General features: G+C 49.9%; 1 long non-coding RNA gene across 1 annotated transcript; it reads right to left on the bottom strand.

Annotated features, from left to right (window-relative positions):
* Positions 1-3,124: 3,124 nt before the first annotated feature.
* Positions 3,125-8,020, bottom strand: LOC139668490 (uncharacterized). The gene is made up of 4 exons (XR_011697073.1): positions 7,779-8,020; positions 5,919-6,172; positions 5,676-5,783; positions 3,125-3,386 (listed from the first exon to the last, which is right to left on the bottom strand). It is a non-coding gene; the product is annotated as an uncharacterized lncRNA (long non-coding RNA).
* Between the last annotated feature and the right edge of the window lie 1,004 nt (positions 8,021-9,024).

Genomic DNA, 9,024 nt, shown 5'->3' with positions numbered 1-9,024 from the left:
CCTTACCTCTCCATTTGGACTTGTATGCCAATCTAATACAGCATGGACACCAACTCAGGGGGAGAGCTGGTCAGATTTTGGCAAAAATCCCACAACAACCTATTGAAATGCAAGTCCTGGCTCAGATTCAGTGGCCAGACAACTCCTCAAACTCAGCAGAAAGTAAAATCTGGGTCCAAATATGGACTCGGCCTATTCAGCATCTCTCTAATTACTGCTGAGTAATTACTGTGGAAGTAACAAACCGCTAACAAGTTCCCATAAAGAAAACATTTTGTAAGAGGAGAAGGAGGTAGCAGGAGGACTAATTTGCCAGGTAGGAGGTTTTAATGCCATCAGGGAAGATGTTGCTGATCCCTTCGTTAACAAGGCCTGTTGTTAATTCTGCTCTGGGCAAAGGGAGTTTTAGATAAGGGGTGGGGTGGGATGGGGGGGGGAACAAACAAAAAAAAATAATCCAGCCAGAAAAGAGAGTTTAGGCAATGTTTTCAGTTTCTGCTGCAGTCTGGGTTGGGTAGGGCTTACTCCTGTGCTAGAACCCAAGGCTGTGTGGGAGCTCTGCCAGGCCAGCCTCATTGCCATGCATCACCAAAATAACCCCTGTGGGAAGCAGCTGGGAAGGGAGGTGGAAAACTCACTCACAGGAACTGTGAGTGCAACATTTTAGGGAAAAACCAGGCCAGCTTTTTCATCACCAGCTTCATGCTCACAGCAGCCAGTGGTGTCAACTCAAACCATGGGCAGCAACTCACCACAAGTCAGGGAGAAAAAAGAAAACTACAAAGCACCTTCCATCAATGGGGAAACTGAGGCACCCCAAGTCAGTTTTTCATCCCATCCAGCAGTAACACCCACCCTTGGCTCTGCATCATCCCAGGGTGTCTTTGGAAGCTGAAATCCCACTGATTCTCTGTTCAGCTTTTGCTTGGACACATTAGGTGGCTATAGCAGGCTGAGTGATGATTAGCACATCAAAAGGCATTGAAAAGGGAAGTATTTTGTTAATATACTCTGCTAAAATACAGTGACAAACTGTGGGGGTTTTGTCCTTTATCTCCATCCAGGAGACGGGTGTGGGGGAAAGGTTTATTTTTTTTCAACACAGGAGGCTTTGCAAGGGATTTCCCAGGCTTGGGGGAAAAGTTTCTGGCTGACGTTTATGTTTCTGGTGTTGCATGAGTTATCAGGACCCAAATAGGAGCTGGCTTAATCCACCATTGTCAGATGCTGGTCAATGCCAGGGATCATTGCACCTGCCTGCATATGCTGCCCTTTTGCTGTCATCAGCAAATAGCTGAGCAATTCAGTAGCAAACTGATTTTATAGCTCCAAAAGACATTACAGCTTCTACAAGTACTTGACTCACACTGGGCCTTCACAACCGCTTTCATCCCCAAAAAATAAGCTCCTGAGGTTGCAATCTCCATCTGAGCCTTGTTCTCCTCCACACCCTTCCCATATGTATGTTTGCCCAAGTACGACTCACTTTGATCTCTGCACAACATGGATGTGGTTCAGGAAAAGTTATTGCGTGAGTCACTGGGCTGGGATCCACTGGCAGCTCATCCTCCTCCAGGTAGGCTGAGGAGCAAACAGCACCAAAGCTGCTCATGGGGTTAAAGTAGAATATCCCCTGAGGAACAAACTCCTTTATTGCTCTAGAGTCTTCAGCATCTTCAGCTGGGTTTGCCAGAAATGCCAAGCTGAGACTCAGCTGCTTGGCCTCTGCATTAAAGAGCAAGTCTACGAATTAATTTGAAGGGTTAAGCTGTGTTTAAACCTCTGCAGTATGGCAGATATCAAAGAGCAGTACTGTTGCTTAAAAATTTGCTTTTCCAAGCTAGACACAATAATTGGGGAGTGGGAGTGACAACCTAAACCTTGTCTTGAACTGCCAGCTGGTGAATTCCCCACAGGAGGTATCTATTCTTCCCTCCTGGAGAAGAAAACCTCCCCCACATACCCCAACAGTCAGAACGGCAGCAGAACCAGACCTGAACCCAGGTTGAAAGGAGATTAATTTTTACTTCTCAAGTGGATGCTAGAGTTAACAAAGCAGTTTAAACTTCAACTCCTGCTAACTTTAATTGTTCTTTGTGCACAAATACATCTATTTTCTGGAGCCACTAGTTCTGCAAACCACTGCTCAGGCAACTAATCTGTTGATACGTGAGGTTTAACAACTCTACCTTCACATCTTAAGAATCACTGTTATCAAAAAAGCACAGTCGTTGACAGAAGTTGCAGCTCACACAGTATCTCAACATCTATTAGTGTTGCTAAAGCTAGATCCATTCCTACCTTTGCAAACGTTGAAAGCACTGGGTTTACTTCTATGAACTCGATCTGAGACAGTAGAAAAAATATATTTAAATTTATAGACACTTGCATTGAATGTCACGTACAGATATGCAGGACCTACATCTTCAGAGTCTGGATCTACCCTTTCAAACATGGGGAAAAAATTGGCTCCAGTGATTATGCATTACCTAGAAATTAAAATAGGTTGAATAGACCATAATAAATACATGTCAGAAAAAAATATAAAGAATGTGTGGGAATGCCTATATTTAATCTTAACATTTCTTAGTAAAATAACTTCCTTATGGTGTAATCAAAAAATGGAAAGCCAGCACCTCACTAAATTGAGTGCCACAAACATTAATAATGGTTAAAATCACCATTCAATTTATTTTTATATTGGATGATCTTCAAAGTTGTAGATTGAGAATTGCTGAAACCTTTGAGGGATTTGTTTTTTAAGTAAGAACACTTTAGACATGCAAATGTTAACTTGAATTTTAATATCTAAAAATCCTTAGTGAAGGGAAATAGATGTATTTTTTAAAGAGAAGGGGCTGGGGAAAAAAAAGGAAAAGAAAAACTTTAAAAGTTCCCCTGATAGTTACAGAAGGTTTAATCTTTGGAACCTATTATGTGTTCATTTTCCCTTCAGCATTAATTATACATAATTACCACCACTTTACCCATACCCTTTCAGAAACGAAATCTGTTTACATTTTTCGCATACGTTATATAAATGCAACATTTTTAATGCAATTTTTTTCCAGAAACGGGGCTTCTATTTACCCTCTGAAGGACAAGGGGAGTCAGTGCGCGGCAAACCGGTTTTATTTAAAGTTCCTTTAATATAGCTTAATTACTTTTAAACTCTGGAAGCAATTAGGTTATCACCCTTTGAAGTGCGACAGACGAGTTGCCGTACTGGGAGCAGAAGGCTCGACTCTGCGCGGCTGCTTGCGCGGCGCGAAGGAGCCGGCGCTGCGCGGGGAGATGCGCTTGGCCGCGGCTGGCGGAGGCGGGAGCTGCCCATCCTGAGGGGACAGCGAAGGCTGGAGGCTGGGGAAACGATAACTCACGTTCGGCTGGAAAAGGGAGGTTCTGGTTAAGGCTGAGAGCAGCGCTGATGTTGTAAAAGATTGAGGAGGATTGTTCACACTTTTCAACCTTATAATTTTACCCTGCGCACAAACCACGAAATTGCACTGCTCTATTCTCCCTCATTTTTTCCCCTTCTTTCCTTTCACCTCTCCCGTCCGTTGCAGATCGCTGTCAGGTGGCTTTTTTCCCGGCCGCGCAGGGATCAAAGCGCCCGGGAGTAGAAGCGTCCATTGTGGGGCTGACACACGATCGCCCTGGGCAGGGGCGCGGGGGCGACAGTGAGTGTGGGGCATCGGGGCCGCTCCCCCGGGCGCTTCTCCTCGCAAGTGGTATTTCCCCACGGTCTTGAGGGGGGCGTTATTTTTTTTTTCTCTTCTGTCCCACCCCCGCCTCCCCTTTCCCCATGAGGAGACTCATGCCCCAGTTGTTTCATCTCGCTGCTCTCCTCTGCGGGTGCTCCGGAGAGGGGTAAAGCAAAGGGATGGGACACCCCCATAGCCCCCGACCCCAACCCCTCCGCTCCCGGCAGCAGCTCTATTATTTGCATGTCATGTTTATAACCTGGTGGAAACCAAGACTGATACTTGTGGTCGGGAGAAGATGACTTTCACCTCTCCGGATCACTCTCTTAAATAAAAAAGAATTGACCAGCTATGGGCGTAAGCATTTATCTTGAGTTTGCGGTCATTATCTTTATTATATTGCCTCGGCAATAAATAAATCTAGTAGTTACTACCCCACAATAAAACTGTAGTATATGGGACACCTTACTATTACTTTCTTAACAATCTGCCATCTCTTCACCTCTAAATCTTCCCTGTCTGCCTGGCCCGCGCGGATCGCTCTCCACCCGCAGGTGCGGAGACTCTGCGCCGCTGCCTCCGCTCCTCCTGTCCTGCCCTCTCCTTTCCCCTTTTCCCTATGATTTCTCCCCAAAGAGCTGCCTCTCGGCCGCCGCAGGTGCCAACCCTGCCCGTGAGCTCCCTTCAGCCCCGTGCGCCGGGTGGGCAGCGTCGGGGGGCCGTCCCGTCTGGGCATCACATGGGTGGGTGCCCCTCCATGGGTGCATCCCCTCGAGGGGATATGCCAGGGACAGTTGTCCCTTTATTGACATCCCTCAGCAAAGTGTCCCCCAGTGGACACACCCCGGGTGGGTCTTCCCCCTGGGCAGCGCCCAGGCGGGTGTCCCCATGGGCAATCTCGCCTGAGCACCCACTCTCCCGTGGCGCACATTACAGGCAGGTGGGAACCCCCCTTTTGAGGATCACCACACCTATCCCCCCCACCCCGGCTTTCCACCCGACACCCCGGCCCACGGGGTAGAGGCAAGGGAAACCCAGGGGCTTGTTTTCTTCTCCTCGGGGGCTGCACCCTGACCACTCACTTTCTTGTTGATTCTTTTTTTTTTTTTTTTGGAGGTTGGGGGAAACACGAAGAACAGCCCCAAAACTAAGGCTCAGCAGCAAAGGGAAGCGCTGCCGTTGCACCAGGAAGCCTTTACCTCCACTCCCTGCCTCCCGCTGCCTCTCTGGTTGCTTCCCCCCACCCCCGCCACATTCCATAGGTAAATGTCCACGCAATAATATTTATTTACAGTCAGGATGCTGCGCGTATGTTTCTTTTAATTGTATTTTACCAGGGTGATTCCTTCTTGCTTTTAAAACAAGCGGCTTGGAAAAATATTCCCATTTGGGGCAGGAGCAAAGGAGAGGAAAAGGGGGGTGGGAGCATTTTTATTTATACCTTTGACATTTAAAAGAGCATAATTAATTTGTCCTGCTTGCATTAACATTGTTGAGGAAGGTTTCAGAAAGCAAACCAGCAAAGGGAAGGGGGGAGGAAAAATAGAAGCTCGCCTAGAAAGCTTAGGATTTTTTTTCCCTCTTTCAGATGTGTAATCAATCATTCGAGTAGGAGGCAGCAAAATTGTAAAGATTCGATAGATTAAAATGCAAATGAAAGGTAGAAAAAGAAACATTAACATGGCAATCAAAGATTTAATAATCGTAAATCACGGTGGGGTTTTTTTGTTGCAGCTGCAGTTTGTGTGTTTTTTATGTTTTAATCATGTTCGTTCTATAAATAAATAATTTCTGAAACGAGACTAATTTTTCACTATTTTAACCGTGGGCTATGGCACTAAATATTTTTTTTTAAGTATGGAACTCCAGATTGCCAACTATCAGACCAGAAAAGGAGAAAAAAATAGCTCAGTTGCATTAGTTCACATTTGAAATTTCAAGTGCAATGTCTTCGCACTGCCGACTGCTTACCTTTCCAATTGAAATCCTTATAAAGTTTATTTGGACTCATGAATGTTTATGTGAAAGCAGACAACCGGCGTTTCTTTACAAGGATAACGGTAGCACCAACCCTCATTCCTGGAGGAAATACGGAGATATATATACATATATAAGTTCTTTCCCCTGTATATGTGTGTGTATATATATATATATATATATATATATATACACACATATACAGGGGAAAGAACAATAACACTTAGGCTGTATTACCTCCAAACTAAAGCGTTGCTAAATTTCCATGGGAAGATTGAAGAGAGGCAAACCTGGGGAGAGAGCTGATTAATGTGGGGAAGGACGAGCCGGAGAGGATTTGCTCTCTCCTCGGTTTAGCGCTGAGCCTGAAAGGAAGGCTCCGCGGCTGGCCAGGATGGCTCTGGCAATCTCGGCATCCTTCTGTCCTGGCTCACACGGGTTCGGCTTTGGTTCCCCCAAGTCCCGGGTTATGGGGTGCACGGGCTCATCCCCTGGGAAAGTGGATGGAAAATAATTCTTTTAACTTTTGGGCGCAGCGATGGAGTTTATTTTGTGCGGCGAGGAGAGGGCGAAAGAAGTTAATCTTTACTTCGTTGGTAGTCTTTATAGAGCCGAGGGAGAGAGAGGAAGAGAGGAAAAAAATCCCCCGTGGGGTGCTCCGGTTGTGGGGGATTTCCGCAGCGCTTTCCTCTCTACAGAGCGCTCGGCGAAAAGAAACCGGTAAAAATATGCAACTAAATGCGGGAAGCGAGCCGCGTTTCTGCGCCCTCCTCCTCCTCCTCACCGAGGGGGCCCATCCCTGTCCTGTTCCCCACTCCCCAGGTCCCCCGGAGTCCCCGGGCAGCGCTCCCGCCGCCGGACTTTCCCGCGGGGCGGCCGCCTCTCCGCGCCGCGGGGCCCCACGTATCCCCCTCGGCCGAGGGGATGCTGCGGGGAAGGGCCGCCGTGGAGCCCCACCGCAGCATCCCCGCACCGCCGTTCCCCACGCAGGTACCGGCCAAACGCTTCGAGACTGGGGGGGATGGAATCCACCGAGTGTTTTTTTTCCCCAGCCAATTCACATGAAAACCACTTTAATTTTTCCATTGCCGGAGCTCCCTATTTTTATTTATTTATTTATTTTAATCTCCCTGCCCACTCCCTCTCCCCAAATTGGGGTGTCCCAGCAGGACGGCCCCCCCGGGAGCTGCCCTGGCACTGCACGCCGGCTGCCGGGGCCGCGCTCCGTGCGGTGCCTGGGACTTGTCTGCCAGGCGGGGAGCGGGGCCGGGGGCGTCCGGGCCGGGAGGGTCCGGGGGGGGCCCCGCTGCCTCCCGCAGCCCCTGACCCCGGCATGCACGGCGCGGCTCCATTGATCATCCTGGCCCGCCACCCCCTCCCTTTATGAGATAATGCAATTACAAACATCAATAAGGAGCTGCGAGGGGAATCATTATGCGGTGACAGTGATAAATGACGGTGCAGAAATAGCATGCTTTTTTTTTTTCCCTAACAATCCAGGGGCTTTGGGGGCTGAGCACAGTCACCAAGGTAACAGATGACATCCAAAATGGCACCAAAGGAAAAAAAATGAACAGTCTTTCTTTCGCCTTTCACTCTTTTCGCCCTGCTCTTCCAAAAGAGTTAGTTGGGGCTTTGGAAGCAGCTGCCACCCAGGCATGCGGGTATTTCCACACGCATTAAAGGGACGGGGAAGGTTTGCTGGCTGTCACACAAAAAGCACCAGCCCGGTCCGGAGCTGAGCGGCCACCTCCAGGCGGCACCGGGAGCGCCCATCCACGCCACGCGCGATCGCCCCTACGCCGCGCTACGCACCGCTCGCCCCTGCCCGCAACCGGGGGCAGCTGCCTGCTCCCGGCACCCAGGGAACGTCTGTTCGTTTTCACATGTGTATAAATATATAACAATAATATATATGTTATCATCCCGGCTGGCATAGCAAGGTCAGGGGAGTGGGTAAATGCCCTGCTGTTTTCCACGCAGGTGCAGGACGCGTGGAGCGAGGCCCCGGCTAGCCGGGACTTCCCGCGCAACAGCGCCGGGAGTGGAAATATTCACCGCGTGGCAGAAAAGTGCCGCTTCTGAGTCCAAAAGTACCTGTGGCTACGGGAGGTATGGGAGGCACCCCCTCCACGGGAGTCCCTCTGCCTGGAGGGGGGCTCGGTCCGCCCCCGCTCAGCTTCACTGGAATTTGTTGTTCCCACAAAAAAAAAAAACCCTCGTGGGGTACGGGTGTCGAGCTCAGATGTAGGGCAGGTCCCGCGCAAATAGCGCGCTGACGGGTCTGGCTCCTCGCCCGCCTCTTTGAGGAGGCGTGTGGGGGGAACGCGCTACGCCCGCCTTGCGTGGCACCGCGGGATACCGCGCCAGGAGGTGCGGGAGGGCAAGAGGGGATGTTGGGCACAAAAATAGAAGGGGGACGTGGGAAATTGGGGCCGACTTAAAAAAATTTAAAAAAAAATAAACAAAATAAGGACCACCCAACAACAATAACAACAAAAACAACAACACCTCACCAAAAACAGGAAGGAGAAATAGAGCCTCGGCGAAGGTTGCGCAAACTTTGGTCCGCCAACGCGCAACGCCCGCGGCGCTGCGCGGGCGGCCCCAGAGCACCCCGCACCCCCCCCCACACACCCCGCGTCACTCTCCCGAGCCCCCAAGAGATGGCAGTCGAAGACGGCTTTCCTCCTCCTCCTCCTCCTTCTCCTCCTCCTCCTCCTCCTCCTTCTCGTCCTCCTGCTCCTGCTCCTCGGCGGCGGGCAGCGGCAGGACAGCGGGGCGGCGAGCCGTGCCCCCCGCGCCAGCTCCCGCACTGCGCCCCCGCGCAGCCCCGGGGGACGCGCAGCCCCCGGGGCCAGGCTGAGGCGCGGAGGAGCAGCCGAGCGGCCCTACCCGGGCCCCTGCGGGCCCCCCCGGTGCGGTGAAAGGAGGGTAGCTAGGAAACAGCGAGCGGCCCGAAAAGGCGGAATTTCCAACGTGTAAAATGTTCTTAACGGAGCCATTGAGAGAGTGCAATAAGGCGTGAGGGGGAACTAATCTCCCCATTTAAATGTTTGTGGCAATTTTATCTAAATGAATTTTAATGCTAAACGAGGGATAATTCCCTATTTGTAACCCGTTTACTTCTCTTTCCTGTGCCTCTGAAGCTGTCTAACATCATGCAATGAACAATAACAATAAAAATACTGTCAAGGCATATTCTTCATTTTTAATGTGTTATAATTATAGCTGATTAAATGTCTTGGGATGTAATAGTGGGTTTAATTTGAAATGTGCCACTCTCCCCCCAAAAAAGGTCCTACGGAGGAAAGTCTGTGCCACAGTTCGCTGCGGCCGCGAG

The sequence above is a fragment of the Pithys albifrons genome, chromosome 2, assembly GCF_047495875.1.
Source record: "Pithys albifrons albifrons isolate INPA30051 chromosome 2, PitAlb_v1, whole genome shotgun sequence".
NCBI lineage: Eukaryota > Metazoa > Chordata > Aves > Passeriformes > Thamnophilidae > Pithys > Pithys albifrons.
Note: the sequence above shows the minus strand (reverse complement) of the source record. Positions and strands in the feature narration are given on the sequence as shown.